This window comes from Mus caroli, chromosome 9 (genome assembly GCF_900094665.2).
Source record: "Mus caroli chromosome 9, CAROLI_EIJ_v1.1, whole genome shotgun sequence".
Classification (NCBI taxonomy): Eukaryota; Metazoa; Chordata; class Mammalia; order Rodentia; family Muridae; genus Mus; species Mus caroli.
In genome coordinates, this window is record NC_034578.1 from 76,915,358 (window position 1) to 76,934,943 (window position 19,586).

Genomic DNA, 19,586 nt, shown 5'->3' on the forward strand with positions numbered 1-19,586 from the left:
CCAGGCTGGCCTCAAACTCAGAAATCCGCCTGCCTCTGCCTCCCGAGTGCTGGGATTAAAGGCGTGCGCCACCACGCCCGGCTCGAGAAGGTTCTCTTAAAGCCTTGTGCTAACTAAGTATAATACAAACAGACACATGGACGTTAGAATCACTCAGTAGAGTGAGGCAATAAAAAAGTAAATAAAAACTACAGAACAGTAAACATTTTAAAACAAAGTTGGTCTCTATAATCATGAGTTTCCAGATGCTTCTTAAAAAAAAAAAAACAGTACAGGCTGAGGATGTAGCTTAATGTGCATTCACACACACACACACACACACACACACACACACACACACACACACACCTGTGCTACATACCTTTAATCCTAGCATTTAGGAGGCAGAGATATGTGAAGGTCAACACCATCCTAGGCTAAATAGTGAGTTCCAAGCCAGCCTGGGATACATGAGACCCTATCTCAAAAATATGATTTTTTTAGGCCTGGAGAGATAACTCAAATTGTAAAATGTTTGCTGGGCAAACATGAAGACTTGAGTTTGATACCCAGAATCCACATGGTGCAAAAAGTCAACAGGCTTCTGCAAGTTGTACTCTGAACTCACACACATACACACACTCAAATGTGTGCATGCCCAAATGCACATTTGTGCGTGCATGCATTAACACATACACATAAAATTAAAATAACAATACAGGAGATTATCGAGTTATTTAGTGAATTGGAAAGAACTGCACTGAAAGGTGGGTGAGAGTGGTGGGTAAGAAAACACAATCAAACAGGTGACTGTGGCATCCATGAGGAGTTAGGAACAAACATATATGCCTTTTCTGTGTGTGCACAGTGTTTCTATAGAAATCCCTGAAAGTGCTGGGGTGGGGTGGTATATATCTGAAGTACACGTACCATAACAAGAACAGAAGATGGATATCTCTCCAGGGCTCTCTAAGCTTCTAAACTCCATATATTCACTATACTTCATGATGAGAGAAAAGATCACTTATTTCTCACTGGGGAATTTGTCAGTATTTAACATAAAGGTTCATACTTAGGCCAGGTGTGGCTCTTGTCTGTTATTCCCACACCCAGGAGGCTAAAGCACAATTCCAGCTCCAGGCCAGGCTAAACCACATAAGGTGAACCTGTCTCTAAAAAGCAAGGCCTCACACAACATAGCTTACCTTTCTTGTTACTACTCAGGATTTCAATGAGTTTGCCTCTGAATAATGTAATTAAGAAAATGAATATCAATATTTTTCCCTGGTGTGGGTCTGGATTCAAGTTCACTAACTTATCCCTCTCTTATTGGGTACTTCTGTTGTCTGAGGTAATCTTGCTGTATTCCTCTGGCTAGTCTCTGCCTCCCACGTACAGGAATTATCAGCTGGCACCGAGAAGCCAGGTTTATCCTCCCAACCATTTGCTCGCAGGAAAAAAAAACGAAAAGGTTATCTTACAGTTTTTGAGGTTTTTTTTTTTTTCTTTCAACAAACTAAGCTTCCTTAGATGGCCACAGAGTGTAGGTTTTCTGCTCTTTTATCTCCAATGTCTTAATTCTCACCTCCCCTGTGCATTTCTGCCATGGCTCCTACTGTGACATTTTCTTCTAAGCCATGAGCCATGTATGGGATCTACACAGAAATTGTGCATGGTGTGGGAGGGCATATTTTCTCCTTTGGGGTTTACCTAAGGGAAGGGTGTGGTCATTCTGCTGCAGTTGACCTTAGGAGGATGAGACATTCCTTTTCCTTTTCTTACTAAGAGCTAGAACATGACATCACTATATTAATATGTCATGTGGTTACAAAGACCCCACTAGTGCGATGATATTTCCCCAGATATTTCCCAGAGTTTTACCTCTGGGGCTCTCTCCCCTCCTCTCACAGCCTCTGCTTCTAGTTGTGTTCTTGTGGGTGACAGGACACCAGTGCCCTGAGCTTAAGGAAGCAGCAGGAGAGGGCCACGTGGACAGCGACCTATAGATTCAGGCCAGCCAATTTTCATTACCTAAAATGTGTTACTTGTTATAAACTTTGTTTTTAACATAAACATCTTTGTTTGCAAAGCATGTTTCACTGCTTAGGTCTTTCTACATAATTCTAAACTGTTGAAAACACTGTCAAATACACGAATATAAGAAAGGACAAATGTTTCCTTTTTTTTAAAGTCGCTGACTTAATTATCTGTAGCTTTGCTAAAGAAGAAAAGTATGTTACAGTTTCAGGGCCAAATTTTTCTTGTTTATTCCTCCACCTCCCTCTAAAAAAAAATACTATTTGATTCTTTTGTGTCTCTGAATGCTTGGAAATCCAGTCATCTGTAAAACGAGTGCATCCGAGTGTAAATTGACCCACGACGTGTGTCAGAAAATAAATCTACACATTATGGAAGCGAAGAGGCTTTATCCGCACACCGACACTGTACAGCTTCTGATACTTAAATAAGTGGATGAGAACGAGAGAACCCGCCTTGAGGAGAGGCTCACAGTGAGTGGAGTCAGGAACACAGCTCAACTCAGTGTCAGCCCAGATTCGCTGACAGGACAAATCCAACACCGGATCAGCTTCCGCTAAAACAACGAAAATCCCACATTGTCTTTTTGCGAGATTCAACTAAAATCTGCTTTAGAAATTACGTCATAATAGGTGTGAACACTAACTTAATGCAAGGCTCTCAGATGAAGTGCTTCTGAGTCGAGAGAAACCTCACCATCCAGAAGCTACTTGGCAATGTCCGGAAGCATATTTCACATGGAGGGTTGGGTTGGCATCCAGTGCTAGGACTGCCCCCAGAGAGGAATTACGCTGCCCAAAATATCAGTAGTGCGTGGGCTGATGAACTTTGCACTAGAGGACTAAAGTAGTAATAATAATAATCAGACAAAATGACCAACAAGAGTTTGGAGTCTGACAGCGATAATGAGACAGAGACATTAAAAACCATTAAGAACCACAAGATATACAAATAGGAAGTTGCAGCTAGGACTTGAAGGTAGAGGTCTTACCTGGCATGGATGAAACCCCAGTTTGATCCCTAATACCACCATCAAGGAGGGGAAATGTTAAGCAATATAGAGATTTTAAAATTACTTTTAGCTTTAAGGTTGGGGAATTTTTAAGAAAAAAAAAGTTTACTATCCATCTTAATTTTTGTTTGTTTGTTTTATTTTGTTTTGTTTTGTTTTGTTTTAGTAAACTTAGATGTGAGTGGGGGAGGGTGTTGGGAGTTTTTGTTGGTAGTGGTGATTTCAATGGTGGGTTTGGTTGTTGTTTGTTTGCTTGTTTGAGACAGGGTCTCCCTACATAGCTCTGTCTGGCCTGGAACTTGCTATATAGACCAGACTGGTCTGCCTCTGCTTCCCTGGTGCCAGGATTAAAGGCGTGCACCGCCCGCACCAGGCACAGTTGGGTGGCTTTTTGTGATGGAGTTTTGTTGCTTATCCTCTTTTCTGGAACTCACTATGTAGTCCATGTTTGCCTCAAATTTGCAGTGATCGTCCTGCTTCTGCCCCTAGCTCGTGCAGTCAAACAAGCTAGTGATATCTGTAGTTCTTTTTAACATAAATAAACTAAATAAGTGCAGAAACATTTACTCTGCTCTAAAATAGCACAGGATTCTATGAGAAATAAAGGCCAGCAAATGAAGCCCTGAGTTCTGTTCTAGCAGTACACACTCATACTCACACACTCACACACACACACACACACACACACACACTCATATGCCCAACATGTGTGCACACAAACATAAACACAAGCACTCACACACACACATGCACACTTACACAACACACACATGCATACTTACACACACATGTGCACATACACTCACACATGTGCACATGCACACACATACACACATATGCACACACTCATACACATATACACACATGCACTGACTTACACCCACACCCCACACATATATGTGCACATATACACACACATAAGCACTCACACACACATGCATACTTAAACACACCCACACACAGGTGCACACTCACACACACTCACTAACACACACGTGCACATACACACATGTGCACATACAGTCACACACACATGTACTGACTCACACTCATACTCCTACACACACATGTGCACATAAACTCACTCACACATGCACTGACTTACACTCACACCCCCCACATTTGTGCACATACACACACAGGTGCACACTCACACACACACACACACACACACACTCACTAACACACATGTGCACATACACTCACACACACATGTACTGACTCACACTCATACACACACACCCAAGTACACACACACACACACATAAACACAAGTATTCACACACATGCATACTTACATACACCCACACACATGTGCATACTCACACACACTCACTCACACACATGTGCACACACACACACACACACACACACACAAACAAGATTCGAATCTCAAGCTCAAATCTCTGGATAGCATTGGGATCTTTGTACTAAAGGAAGAATTACAATGATGAAGACAAGAGATCAAGAAGGATGCCTGCCGACCTTGCTTTAGTTTTTATGGGGTGGGTAACACTAGCATCCCTTCTCACAGCCAGATTTCAGCAAGTTTGGTGACCTCATAAGCATCACCATGCTCCCCGTGCAAGACACTGTTGTAGGGAATTCCTCCTTGGTAAGTGGTCAGAACACCTAGTAGAAGACAAAGAAATGTTGGCTTTCGTTTTGGTTTGTTTTTTAAATTTTACTTATTTTTGAGCATTTCATTCTTGTAGAAAGCAAAACACGATCTGTCTACACTCATCTCCTTATCCAGTTTCCCCGCATCATCCCACCTCTCCCCCTCTGCGGTACTGGATTTTTGTCTGTCCGTCTGTCTGCTTTCGAGACAGACTTTGTCAATATCTGGACTCTGGATCCTCCTGAGGTTACTACATCCAGGCAGATGAAAATATCTTTCAGATGCTCAGAACCGTGTAAGAGTTGTGTCTCTTCACGGATGACCCTGGAAGTTGTCCCACCACAGGGCTCCCACCCTCCATCCTTCTGCACTTCCTTGGTGTCTCAGGTCTTTCTGTCCTGAGATTACATTTCCCAGATAACAGCTGATATTAAATAACCATCACTGTCTTGGTTCAGCCCTTGCTCACTAGGGTACCTGAGCACTAGTTGAAGACATCTGCAAGAGAAACTCTACTTTAATTTCTGTCATTCCACAGAAATGGAAAAACGGCTATGCAAATTGCAGATGGACAGAGGAATTCTGGCTGAAGCAATAATCTGCCAATGGGCTGCATCGTGGGAGATCACAGAACCTTCAGGAAACAGCAAAGATGGCAACGGAGTCCGAAGTGCTGGAGAGGTTCGGAAAGCTTGAGCCCAGTGATGCAGAACACTCTTAGACCTTGATCTGACCCACAGCCCTCTGTATTTTGTAAAGTTTCTCTATTTTGGCTGAATTTCGACATTTAGTTGGTTTACACAACGAAAGTAGCTTGTTTGTCTACATGCTTGCCCTCCCCAGCCTCATAGCTGATTCAGACGTAGCCTGACTCATCAGTCACAGGGCTTGAAACGTGACCCTTTGCTGACCCCTAGAGAAAGAGACTCACACATACATTGTACCACATACCTGAACTCCACTCAGAGCCAATGCCATACTGCTGTTCTTTGTCTGTGGTGATTTTACCTCTTCCAGTAAACACCCTATCTCAAGAGACAATTCACCTCTGTTTTTCCCTTGAATCCCAAACTCACAACCTTTCCCAGCAGAACAGCGTCCAGTGGGAATAGAGAACAGGACCAGTGACAGTGTCCAGTGGGAATAGAGAACAGGACGACTGAACTCCGCTAGCAACTGCTCGGTTGCAAGTTCCCCTCCAGAAATTTTGAGAACGCCTGGGTCCTTTTTAATGTGCAGGGATAAGGAGAAATCCAACACAGAACGTTAATCCTTGAGAATACCTCCTGGTCACAATGCATCGTCAAGGTCACTTTGTTACGAATAAAGCCTGGATTGTTTGGGGAGGGTCACCCAGTCTTTCACATACAAAATCAATATGCCTTTCTACAGAGCTGTTTAATACATCTCTTGCTGCTCAGGCCAATGCCCAGACAGGAAATTTTCTAAGCGCCAGAGGAAAGGCAGTGCCCCCTCTTCCCTATGGGAGAGTTCCAGCTTCGAGAAAGTTGCCCAGACTTTCCCTTTGACAAAGAAAATCCACATCAAAGGAGGTGGAAACAATGGTCCTGTTCCCTCAAAGCCAGGCGTTCAATCTTGTTGCCTTGCTAAAGAGACTCATGGTCTTCCTTCCTGTTCTTGGACCATATATCCTTCAAGACTCACTGCAAAAATCTGTTGGGGAATATGGTGCCCATGCCTGTAATCTCAACACTTGAGGTAGGAGGACTGTAGAAATCTGCCGGGCAGCCTTCAAGGAATGTATAAATGAGAAGCAATGTAAAGGAGAGGGATGGAAATAAATCATGTGTTTCTGTTAACATATTAGAAGCTATCCATCCTTACTCATATTCTGTCAACAGGAAAATAATATTCAAAACTAATATTTTTGACAGAGTCTTTTTTGTTGTTTGGTTGGTTTCAGATGCCATCTTACTCTGGCCAAGACAAACCTAGAACTTTTGTTTGGGGATAACCTCAAACTCACAGCAAGTGCTGAGATTTACAGTTATCTACCACCAGGCCCAGCTTCTATGTGGTGTCTTTTAAAAACAGATGTAGTTTTCATGATATTTAAGTATGTGTGTCTGTGGAGAGGTATATGCACAGAGTGCAGGTTCCTCCAGATGCCCAAGGCTGCAAATCCTCCTGGAGCTATCGGTGGTTCTGAACTTCCAACAGGAGTGCTGGCGACCAGACCTGGGTTCTCTGCAAAAGCAGTAAGAGCTCTCAGCCACTGAGCCGGGCGGGTCCTCTGCCCTTCTGTGACCTCATAAACTTGTTGTCCTTAGGGTGAAGTAGCTAGAGATATTTTATAGAACTAGCTGTACTCCTGTGCAATTTCCTTTTGTTAAGTCCCATCGAAGCTGAATGTGTAATAGCAGCTCTATTTCTGGGAATATGCAATTGTGTAACACAAATTCCCCAGAAGCTATCTTGGAAACTCTGGGATTCACGTTTAAAGAGAATAGTTTAATGGATGAATAGAAATGTTTGTAGCATGTTGAACTTAGTCTTTTATTCCTTTCTGAATAACATGGGTACGTGTGTGGGATGGGGTGATGAGATTTGCCCTCTCCATCCACTATGCGATCCTGCTTGTAGATATTTTGTAGTCTTTGAAAGGCAGTTGTCCTCCAATTGTTCATTATGAACATTTCAGAGAAGCTCTGACATTTGCTTTCAGTTTATTAATCATTAAAGTGAAATAAAACCTTTCCTGGGAAACTCCACCTGGCTTTTTCTTGGTATCTGCATGGCCTGAACTCTCTGCATTTGTACGCTTGTTCACTACTGTTTGGAAACTGCACATTGCTGTATAGAAGTTCTGGTTAGACTTACTCAAAAGCAGAGTAACAATATACATTTTGTTGCTATTGCCTAGCACCATTAAATATAATAAATCCAATGGCAAGCCCATTAAAATGCATCAGGAAGTTGACAATCCCTGCTGGCTATTGGAAAAGCATTTCATACCACTCTAAAACATTAAGGACTCACAGTTCAGTTTGAGGAACTCTAAAGAGCAATCAAAGCCCTAAGTGGAAATATGATAGATAATAGTTTTTGGCCTCTCCGTAGTTAAAAAAGAAATCACAGAACCATACAACATTGAGAACAAGGCTTTTAGAGCTGTGGAAGTTGCCTTCAGTTTCTGAAGTCTAACGATTCTGACTGTCTTATGAATGGCAGCTGTTGATTCAGCTTACCAAGAACGTGTAGGTCATATATAGTGAATCAGAAGTTCAAAGTCATCCTTGGCTAGATAAAGAGTTTGATAAAGGCCAGACTGAGCTACATAGACCTTGTCTTTAAAGAAAAAAAGCCACAGAAATAAAAGAATAAATCATTAGTATCATACAGCCCTTGTGCACCATGATCAAGGCTTTTTCTTGGGCATGGGAAGAATTATGTTATGTCTCACTTCTACAAATATCATCTAGTGGATTTCACAAACATAATCAGAATTTAGCCAACTTGTAATCAGAGCAAAATAAAATAATGTAATGATAAAGAGCCAGAAGCACTTGTATTCAATGCAGGAGCTTTTAAGGCAGAGAATCCTTCTCTGAAGGGTCTGGATAAATCAGTGATACAGACAAAGATATATGACATACATAAAATGGAAACTAGCCAGTTTTCAATTATGCACAATTATAACAGAAAATATATAGTGATTAATACACACCAAGAAAATATTCAAATATATATTATACATTAAAATCTCAACCATCCCAAACTTTTATACATCACATATTAACTGAAGACAAAGGACCTAAAACAACATCTTATAAGTCACTTGCCTAAAAATCATTTGGTTGCTCACAAGGTGGTGCCACATACAAACTGTTGTCTAAACAAGAGGGTCTGTCCTCCATCAGAACAGCAAGCCGTGAACCACACATTCCTCTATGGCTGTAGACTGCAGGTCTATCACTAGTATCCCATAACTGATTAAAAATCACAATCCTGAAATACAATTCTAAAGAAAATTAGAGCCAATTACATAAACCAGTTACATAAGATGAGATAGGTAGGTAGATAGATAGATAGATAGATAGATAGATAGATAGATAGATAGATAGACAGATAGATAAATAGATGGACAATAGGCAGATAGTAGATTCATAGGTGAGAGAAGGGAATGAAGACATTACTATGAAAATTGGTCCATAGAATTATAGAAGCAGGGACATCTCTGATTTGCTGACTGAGGTAGAGAACTGGAAAAGATGGGGATGTAATTCAATCCCTAGTTCTAAGAGCTAAATAGTGGGAAAGAAATACTGTAAGCCTGGCCCAGGTCCAAGTTCTGAGAGCTAGGAGCATTTTCTGGAAGGAAAAGATGGACGCTCTAGTTGAGGGGAGGGGCTTCCCCTGAGCTTTGTCTCTACGGGGGCCTCATTATATGAGATGGTGCCCACCCACGCGGGCTGAGGGAGATCTCCTTTACATTTTACTGACTTAAATGCTAATCTCTTCCAGAAACAGCCTCTCAAAGACAATGAGAAATAATGTTTTCCAGATATCTGAATATCCTTTAGCCTTGCAGTTCACATGACTCCTCTCCTGGGAAACGTAAGACCCCCATCAAACCTATAATGTTCTATTGAAGGCCCACATTCTTGAAGATCTTTATTCACCATCTCGTTTACTTAAATATAGGGTGGGCAAGCAGTATCTGATTAAAGTATATATTTAGATAATATATTAGGGTTATAGCTCTAAAAAATAGACTATGTGCATATATTGAAGACCTTCAAACATTGAAGTTTTTGTTCTTGTGTTTCGAGGAAAAATCTTATACCAGCAAGGCTGTCCTGGAACTCACGAAGGTGGCTTCTGATTCCTGATCCTCCTCACCCTTCCTGGCAGGTCAGGTTCTGACTTAATGAGATTACTGTGTTTGGAAGCATGGGACACCCTAAAGTGCCTTCACTCTTGGTGCACCTCTTTTTTTTTCTTTCTTTTTTTTTTTCAATGAAACAACAGAAGCTATTCTGTTGAGTAGAGGAAGGGGGAAATTAGGCAAGCCTCTATCTGAATACTTCCTCTAACCATTTAAACCGTTAAGACATACAAATACACAAAAATATGTGTGGAGTAGTTGCATTTCTTGGCAAGAATGTGGTTGGGTGAGGACGAAAGAGGAGTAGAAGCCTAGAGTCTCCACGAGTACATAAGTAGCTATGGACCTTGACTTTAGTGGGAGGATGCCTGGCAAGGTGACAGGTTCATACTGTCCCTCCTTCTGGAGTAAGATTTATAAGAACCTGATCCAAGCCTGAAGTAGATGCTACAGAACAACATACAACAAAGTGGTTCAGAGTGACTGTTGTTTGCCCAAAGCCTAGCTCAGTTTTGTTACGCATTCTGTTACCTAGCTAACTAATACTCCCCAAATTCATTGCAATTGCACACAGCTCTGTGACTAAGGTCTGTCCTTCTAAAGAGAAGGCTTTTTCTTTTTCTTTTTCTTTTTCTTTTTCTTTTTCTTTCTCTTTCTCTTTTTCTTTTTTTTTTCTTCTTTTTCTCCTTTTTCTTTTTCTTTTTCTCTTTCTCCTTCTCCTCCTCCTCTTTCTCCTTCTTTTGGTTTTTTGAGACAGGGTTTCTCTGTGTAGTCCTGGCTGTCCTGAAACTCACTCTGTAGACCAGGCTGGCCTCGAACTCAGAGATCCACCTGCCTCTAGAAGTCTTGTGTGCCACTCGAGATCTAAGCTCGAGATAACAAGAACAGGTTCCTCTCTGTTCTCTTCTCCTTCCCACTGACTGAATCTTCCATATGGGACATTGTATCTGTCCCAGCAATACACAAGCATTGTCCTGGTAGATGCAGCAAGGTAGACGGAACCCAGGTCTCTGAATCGCCATGTGGAGCTGATCTGCCCTGCAGATCCAGATCATTGTATGCAGACCTTTTATTCTTTCACCACTGTACACAGGGTGTCAGGTACAGTGGCTTAGCCTTAGAATGACAAACCTGGAAGAGGAAACATGTTATGAAGGAAAAGTTATGTGTTTCTTTAAAGTTTTTTTGTTTGTTTGTTTTTTGTTTTGTTTTTTCGAGACAGGGTTTCTCTGTGTAGTCCTGGCTGTCCTGGAACTCACTTTGTAGACCAGGCTGGCCTTGAACTCAGAAATCTGCCTGCCTCTGCCTCCCGAGTGCTGGGATTAAAGGCGTGCGCCACCATGCCCAGCTAAAGTTTGTTTTTTAATGCAGGTTGGTTATCTCTACTCTGAAATGCTGTGACTAAAGATTTCAGGGTTTTCTTTTTTCTTTTTGGAATATTCATATATATGTAATGAGATATTTGGAGGGCAGAACCCAAGCCTACATATAAAATTCATTTGTTTCATGGGCATCTTAGACCTTAGCCTGAAGGTGATTTTATTCAGTGTTTTTTGTTTTTGTTTTTGTTTTTGAATGTCTGTTTTAACTTGCCACATGGGCAGATGTGGTAGCCTGTCAGTCCTCTGGTGTTTGCACATCTGGTCCCAGCTGGTGGTGAAGTCTGGAGAAGTTAAGGAAACTTTAAGAGGTGGTGGAGCCTTCCTGAAGGAAGAATGTGGCTGAGGGTGAACTCAAAGGCTTTAGAGCCCAGCGTACTTGCTTTCCGCTCCGATCCCCATGTTTGGATGCAGGATGCTCAGCCAGCTTCTATGTGCTCAGCCAGCCTCTGATTCCTGCCTTCTCTGCCTGTTGCCAGAATGGACTCCTCTATCCCTGTGGAAGTCAAACCAAGCCTTTTCTCCCCTAAATTGATTCTTCTCAGGATAATCTGAGCATCAGAGGCAGACACTGGAAAAACACAGATCTTAATTTTCCTTAGCTCCTTTATATTCACCGTCCCAGCCACCATTATACTAGCTAATACCATGAGTGGACAAATTTAATTTTCTAAGTTAATTAACTTGACAAGACTTCGAGTCAGAATGAGAAACAATGCCAGTGACTCCTAGAAGTTTCTACGCCCTCCAAAACAAGTGGACATCCCCTCCCCCCAAAAGTAGATGCTTTCCGTTTTCTATGGCGGCAACTCTCTGTCAGTGGCGATACTGGCAGTTTCATAGGAATTTAGACAAAAATGACTGTGTTAGCCTAGATACATTGCACTAAATAAAACTTCTCTGATCACGCTTTTGTTTAGCAGAACTTTTTTTAAGCCTGGAAGGGGGAAAGAGGCATGGTCAGGACATTTGCTAACACGACTTTATTTTACATTGTTTAGTCAGTCAACTCTTGGCCAGGGCTAACTCTGTTGAACAAGCCTACTTAAGATGATCCACATCCCTTCCTCCAGACAGGATCCTGGCTCTATGCACTTCCTGTTGAGATTGTGGAGAGAATAGAACAGGTAACTAACTATACGTGGAGATGTTAGTAATCCATAATAAGGCATTAAGGGCACAGCTTCATATAGGCATTTGAACAAAGAATTTAGACTGGGTCTATGGAAGGCCAAGAATTTTCATTTTAGGATTTTAGTGATTAGTGAGCAAATAAAATTTAAAGAGACTTCTTAAAGAGATAAAGTTACCTATCTTGTGCTTTTTGGTTTTATATTTTTAAAAACACGTATTCTGAGAGGACAGGAAAAATCTTTATCCGTACTGCACTAACAGTTTCATCTATACAACACTTCATATTTTAAGGTAATAACTTGGCTGGGAAAACCCTGTGAACCTGTCACACCTGGGGAATACTCTGTGTTAAGATAATGACCACAGAGCCAGGAGAGCTAGCTCAGTGGTTGAGAATTCCTATTGTCCTTCCAGATGACCCTAGCTCTGTTCCAAGCATCCACACTGTGGCTCAGAACTACCTGTAACTCTAGCACAGGGGACCCAACACCGTCTTCTGACTTCCATGGGTACCAGGTACTCGTGTGATATACATACCTTCAGGCAAAACACACATACACATCAAAAGATGATTTCTTAAACAGCACGAAAGCATGTCAACATCTTAACAGGGTGGGAGACAGCTTTGTGTTTATGCCTTAGCATCTTCTAATAGAATTTAAAGACTATATTCCCAAGAAAACACTCATTGTCACTCACATTCAGCCCTGGAAACTGCATTCCTCCTGAGATCAGCTCAACTGTGTAATGAGATCTTAAGCTTTGGCTGTTTGAGGTAAAGGACGCTCGTGGTCATGTCGGCTTCAGCTGAGTCTGTTGGGCATGGGGAGGCTAACGCCCAATTGTCTTTAGCCGTGTCCTACGTGGTTCCCAGCCTCACTGATGGCAGATTTTTGTAAGGAACACTGCATCACGCTAAATCTGAACATGGATGAAGACCAGAGAGTCAGAGAAGCCGGACATCCGAATGTCTTAAATAGACACACAGTTTAGTTAATATAGTTATAGTCAAATGACCCCTATTTACACAGACTCCTACTAAAACACGGTGTGCAGGTTACACACTCACTCAACTAACAAGCAGAAGTAATGACGCTGGAACACACTCACCTAACTTAAAGTAGTATACATGCAAATTTCACATGATTAAAAGGACCTAGTCAGTCTCCAGAAACACATCATGATTTTCATCTGTCCAATGAGATATATAAAGATACTTAAACTTTAATTAAATAATGAATATTTACATACTAAAAAAGCTTTTGCCTTTAAAATCTGCCTATTTAGCCTCCGTCCCCCATTTAACCTTCTGCAGCATATTCTTATTTTAAATTTTCAAGATTAAGCGCTTTTCCTTGAGGACGACACCTGCCGAGCTGAGCCTTAACACAGGTGCTCATTCTGCTGTGCTGCAGTGACAGCCCGTGAACACATGGGGGAGGGGAGGGCTGAAGTTCTCGGTCTGCTCCGCACATTTGATATTTACAAGCAAATGTTAGGTCCTGCTGGATTTTCAGGGAAAAAAAAATCCAAAATACTCTGAATATTTCTGGAAAATTAAGGTTATAAATCATAGAATAGTAACACAGAATTTTTATATCAACAAAGCTGGCTGACGCACGTGTGTCCCCTCTTCTTCAGCGTGTATGTGAGATACACTATAATAGAGATATAGTTTAATATAAGCAAAAATTATATTTTAATTTTATGCTTTAAAATGATCATCTCAGCTATTTTGTGGTATTATTCATTCAACATAAGTCTAAAAGATTTTAACTGCCTTAATGAAATTGCAAATTTTCCTTCAATGTATGATGAAGCTATCATAAAGTATGTATTAAAGATTAGGGTCTGTGAGTCTGCTTCCTGGGCAAAGGCACCTATGAGCAAACTTGGTGACCTGAGATTGACCTACAGAACCCACACAAAGGAGAGATGGGCTCCACAGGGCTCTCCTCTGAACTCCACCAAGTGTTCTCCTCCCCCCGCCTGTCCCCCCACTCTCCAAATAAAAAATTGTGTGAGAATAAAAGCATAATTTTCTTAGAAAACTGGTGTATTCTCATGTTCACAAATTCTCCATATTTTGCGAGGTTGCTGGCTTCTTTGTTGTTTTCTGATTTTTGTTTGTTTGTTTGTTTGTTTGTTTGTTTTCGGGAGGGGTTGTTTTGTTTTGTTTTGATGCAAGGTTTCACTATGTTGCCCTGTGTAGTCTGGGATTCCTCCTCCTACTGCCTCCTCAGTGCTGGGATGAAGGTTATACCATGTCCAGCTTCAATGGTTACTTTTTCATTACATTATTCTTTTACAGTTATTGTCATTCTTCTATCAAGAAGAGGTTTTTCCTTCCTCCTCTTTCCCTTTCTTTTGCTTTCCTTCATTCTTAAAAACAGGGTCAATTCAAGCTCTCCTCAAATTCCCAACTCTCCGGCCTCAGGCTTCTAAGTACTGAGCTTGCAGGTGGGCCTGTGCCACCTCACCGTGCCTTTCCTTTTGAGTACCACTCTGGTGCCTTTGTGTCTGATGGGCTATGGTTCTTTGGTATTTGTAGGTTTTTGTCCCCTGCCCCTTTTGGAGGTAGGGTCTTGCTCTGTAGCACTGGATGATCTACAACTCAGTACGAATACCAGGCTGGCTTCGGGTTTGTGGCGATCTTCCTGCCTATGCGTCCGGAGACTGGAATTATAGGCAAGAATCACAGCCTAGTTTCCCACACTTTGGAAGAAGCTTGTAAATTAGCCAGCCTCTGTGAAGAAGAAGCCCTCCAGGGACACTTCCAGGGGAGGCGCATCTCAGCCGCACAGCAGTCCTGTCCTCAGTTGCTCTCTGCATGGGGGAGTTCTGACCACTACTGACAGCATTGTTATGTTTTCAAGTATCTAGTCTACCATCGCATAATCCCCTTCCCCATCTCATTTTCTGCCTGAAAGAGGGCAAAAAGCACGACAGACAACTGATGAAATTTTATTTTCCCTTAGATACATTTTAATAATGGATTTTTTTCTATATTCGCGTTCATTCACATATGAGGTTAAAAATTAAGGACTTTTCCAAAAGGAAAAAAAAAAAATAGATGTTTACACCAACACACACTAGTGCTCTAACCTGAATACATTTGTCCATCAGTGGCTGGTGTTTGAGCGCCATCTGGTGGCTACCTTGCTCTCTGCAGCATAGGATTTTATCAGCTATGACAATGGCCCATCAGCCTGACATAACAAATACCCAATAGAACACCTGCTTAGAAGCTATATAGAATGCCAAAACACACAACATGACTACATGCACAACACATGCTTTGAAATACATAGGTGGTTCCTTTCTACTATGCTCAATTACTCTCTAATAATGAAAACATTGAAAGTAAAAAATCCAGGGGCTGGCGAGATGGCTCAGTTGTTAAGAGCACTGGCTGTTCTTCCAGAGGTCCTTGGTTCAGTTCCCAGCACCCTCATGGCAGTCTCACCCAGACATGCAGGCACAACATCAATGCACATAAAAAACAAATAAAACTTTTAAAAAATAACATAATTTTTTTTTTTTTAGAAAATCCAAAATGTGACTATAGCTCAGTTGGTAGCATGCTCGCCTATCATGCATGAAACTCTAGACTTCAATACATAGTAATATCTAAAATGGGACATGGTGGCACACATCAGTAATTCCAGCACTCAAGATTATAAGGATTGTAAATTCAACGTCATGCTGGCTACCTGATGAGTTTGAGGCTGCCCTAGGCAACGTGAGACCTGTCTCAAAAAAGAATCCAGTAATCCTCGACTAATTTTTAAAAGTTAAGACAGAAACAAATTTCTTCATGGCATTTTCATAGAAATTTTGTTCTTATGTGTGCCGGTCCCACTGCTCTTCCCCGCCCCCACCCCACTCCCTCCCTCCTTTCTTTTGCTAATCTCTCTCCTCTACCCACAGTCTCCGTTCTGCTTTCATGCCACATGCATTCTATTATTCTCTCTCTCTCTTTTACCCCCTCTAATCTCCCTTAAGATCTCATCTTCCAGTCGGAGGGCAGCGGGGTTAGAGGGCAGGGGTGTGGCGGGTGCCAGACTGTGGCTGCAGCTCACCTCTAGCTGCTGTGCAAAGGCCTCGTCCTCACCCTCCAGTCCTCACTGTGGCCTACGGGGTCCCGGAGTGGTCCCACTGCTCCAACACCCCAGGCTTAGTGCCCGCAGACAGCGGGAACCTCAGCAAGCACGTGTGGACTTGTTACCAGGACATGTCTAGGCTTGGTGCATGACATTCTGCCCCGAAGTCTGCAGCCTCCTTAACCTAGCAGCCATCTACGCCAACCGTGACAACAGTCAGAGTAACTTTGAAGTCTGTGGCTCTGACTATGACTGCACACTGACGCAATATGCAGATGTGGTTCACCCTGAGGTCGTCAGTGTCTCCCGGAACATCCTGATAGATCCCCAACGAGGATCCGGAAGAATGACAAGGACCCCAGCTTTGCCATCCTTGGCCTTTTCACTTTGACACTTAGAAAAGTTCTCTGATGAAAATTGATGCTTTTCATTATGTACAACTGGAAACAACCTATAGAGACCTCCAGCCTGAGCTGGATGAAGTGACTGACCTTATACGGTGGCACCCAGCATTTGCCACTATAACATATGCGCGGCTTTACAGCAAGGGCCCATCCATCAAGCAATTCATGGACATCTCATTACCAGAGATGCCACTGCTGTCCTGCATGGTAAACTACTTTCTGGGCCACGGCCTGGAGTTTGACCAAATACACCTGCCTCTACAAGAATGTGAGAGATGGTACCCAGAATGTGCAGGGCCTCCTGAACCCACGGATTGAGCGAGGCACGGCAAAGTACATCCTGAGAGGGGATGAAACATTTGCAGTCTTGAGCTGCATGGTAGCCGTGTATAAACAGTTGTTCCTCATCACAAAAAGTCCCTTCAGCTTTGTAGACAAAGGCACACGGTACTTGTTAGGTCCTGATTGGCCCCAACACTTCGATGTAGTCATCATGCAGGCAGACAAGCCCAGCTTTTTCGCTGACTGACAGAATCTTTTTGGAAAGCTTTATGAGAAGGGATCCCTCCCCTGGGACTGTGTCATTTGCCTGGAAAAGGGCAATATCTATCTTTAGGGAAACCTTTTGACTTTCTTTGTCTGACAGAACGGCAAGTGCTGCGTGTGTTCGAGTTTGGTGTCTACCTCTATATTAACATGGCAGATCTCACGCTGCGACCTGGCAGGCACCCAGGAGCCTTCATCTCTGAGATAGATCGTGAGATCTGCATCATCAACACACAACAGTACGTGCACTGGTTGGCCACAGGTGCTCACTGGTGTGTGTGTGTGTGTGTGTGTGTGTGTGTGTGTGTGTGTGTGTGTGTAGCATGAGAACATAGAGAGTGTATGGAAAGGTCAGAGGACAACTTTGTAGAGTCAGTTCTCTCCTTCCCTTTTACATGGGTTCTGGATGGGTCTCTAAGCTTCCCTTTTACATGGTTCTACATGGGTCTCTAAGCTGGGGTGCAAGCCATTTCTCCAGCCCAGACTTCTTAATCCCACGTGTCTTGTTTGTCAGTTCTGGAGAGGGTATTTGTGCTATTGAAGTCCTTTACAGAAAGCCGTTACCTATGCCTATATCTTTTATATTTTACCTGTTTTCTTCTAGCATTTTCATTTTCAACTCTTATTTTAAGGTTTTGGTCCATTTCAAAATGATTTTTATGTGGAATGAGAGGTGGGGTCTAGTGTGATTCTTCTAAGGTGGATGCCCAGCTTCCCCAGAACCATTTGAGGAAGAGGCTCTCTTAGTCCAATATATGGTTTTGCAAAATCTTTCTCCAAAGATTAGGTAGCTGTTATCATGTGGGTTTACTTCTGAGTTCTCTCTTCCACTGGTCTACAGGGTTTGGGGTTTTGTTTTTGTTGTTGTTGTGGTTGTGGTTGGTTGGTTTTTGTTTTATTTTCTTATTTTTATTTTTGTGCTAGCACTATCCAACAGTCGGCTGTAGCAAGATTTTCCCTGTCCAATTAATGTAAATATTATTACAACAAGAAGCCTGTGATTGGACAGGGAAAAGGGAGGCGGAGCTAAGAGTTGCAGAGACGGGAGCGACACAGGAGAAGAAGAGGAAAATGGAGGACGAACAGGACAATTCAGATTCCATGTGGCTTTATTTTTTATCATTTTAGAGAGAATTTTTTGGTTTTTGCTCGCTCGGGTCAACCCCACTCGCTCAGGCCCAAAGATTTATTTATTATACATAAGTACACTGTAGCTGACTTCAGACACACCAGAAGAGGGCATCAGATCTCATTACGGGTGGTTGTGAGCCACCATGCGGTTGCTGAGATCTGAACTCAGGACCTTCGGAAGAGCAGTCAGTACTGTTACCTGCTGAGCCATCTTGCCAGCCCTCCGTGTGGCTTTAAATAGCCACAGGTAGCTGTAATATCATATAGGGATAGAATAATTGAGATAACTTGTCTAATCTAGGTGGGCAGCTTGTATCATTATCAATTGGCTCTGAGATTATTATGTGGGCATTTTGTGAATTGAGAATTTATTGGTATATTAATCTGACTGGTTATATAATTATAAGCTTCAAGAGTTTTGTTTTACAGGGTTACTGGGATTTGGGAGCCCTGACCACAGGGGGTTTATGGCTGAGAAGGGACGGTGGCTAGAAGACAAGCGAACTGGAGCTGGGAAGACCATGACTGGTCGCTGCTGAGGCTAGCCTAGAGGCAGAGGCAGCGGGATGACCTCAGGGACAGAGAGTAGCTGCGTGAAGCATGGGAACTTATGGTTCTTCTTTATTAATTCCCGCAACAGTCTCCTCATAGAAATAATTTGGTATCTCCTTTCCCCATTTCTTTCCTACCTGTGCCTTTTCTATTGATATGGCCTGTGATTATTTCTGCTGTTTATGTGCTAGATTATCCTTGATTTGTTTGTATACGTTGAACCAACACTGGTAGGAGGATTGATGTTAGCTCTTAAAGGTTTAATAGAATTCAGTGCTGAGTCCATTCTGTCCTGAGTTACTGCTCAGGCAATTACACTAGGTTCCTCTCAGGAGCCTAGCAAGTACTTAGGAAATTAATTACTTCCCACAGCCACATGTGCCAGCAGCTGGGTGTGGGGCTGCATATAAAAAGACTACCTCTCTCTCTCTCTCTCTCTCTCTCTCTCTCTCTCTCTCTCTCTCTCTCTCTCTCCCTCCCTCCCTCCCTCCCTCCCTCCCTCCCTTCCTTGCTCGCTCTCCCCCAGTGTTCTCTCTCTGTGCACCCCCCACTGCCCACCTCCCCACCCCACTCCCAACCCCTGTTTCTCTGCCCTCATGACCCCATTCTATCTGCCTCTATCCCTTCTCCAGGTCCTCACTGCCCCTTTATACCAGACCTGTTACATGACACAATTTCTTAGGGGCACACTTTGGCATGGGCCTGCCCAGTACCCCCTCGCTCCACTATATTTCACAACATGCTACATGTGTCTGGGTGACCCCAGAGGCCAGAAGATGGTGTTGGATCCTCTAGAGCTAGACTTATGGGCAGTTTTGAGCCATGTGAGTGGGTACCTG

The 19,586-nt window shown here is 42.7% G+C and overlaps 1 protein-coding gene and 1 pseudogene across 1 annotated transcript in view; one reads left to right on the forward strand and one right to left on the reverse strand.

Annotated features, from left to right (window-relative positions):
* Filip1 (filamin A interacting protein 1) overlaps positions 1 to 16,287 on the reverse strand; it is a 195,289-nt gene extending 179,002 nt beyond the window's left edge. The window contains exon 1 of the mRNA XM_021172494.2: positions 16,094 to 16,287. The gene's annotated coding sequence lies outside the window, so the exon portion shown is untranslated. The remainder of the gene's footprint in view (positions 1 to 16,093) is intronic.
* Positions 12,806 to 18,734, forward strand: LOC110302378 (annotated as a pseudogene).
* The last annotated feature ends 852 nt before the right edge of the window (positions 18,735 to 19,586 follow it).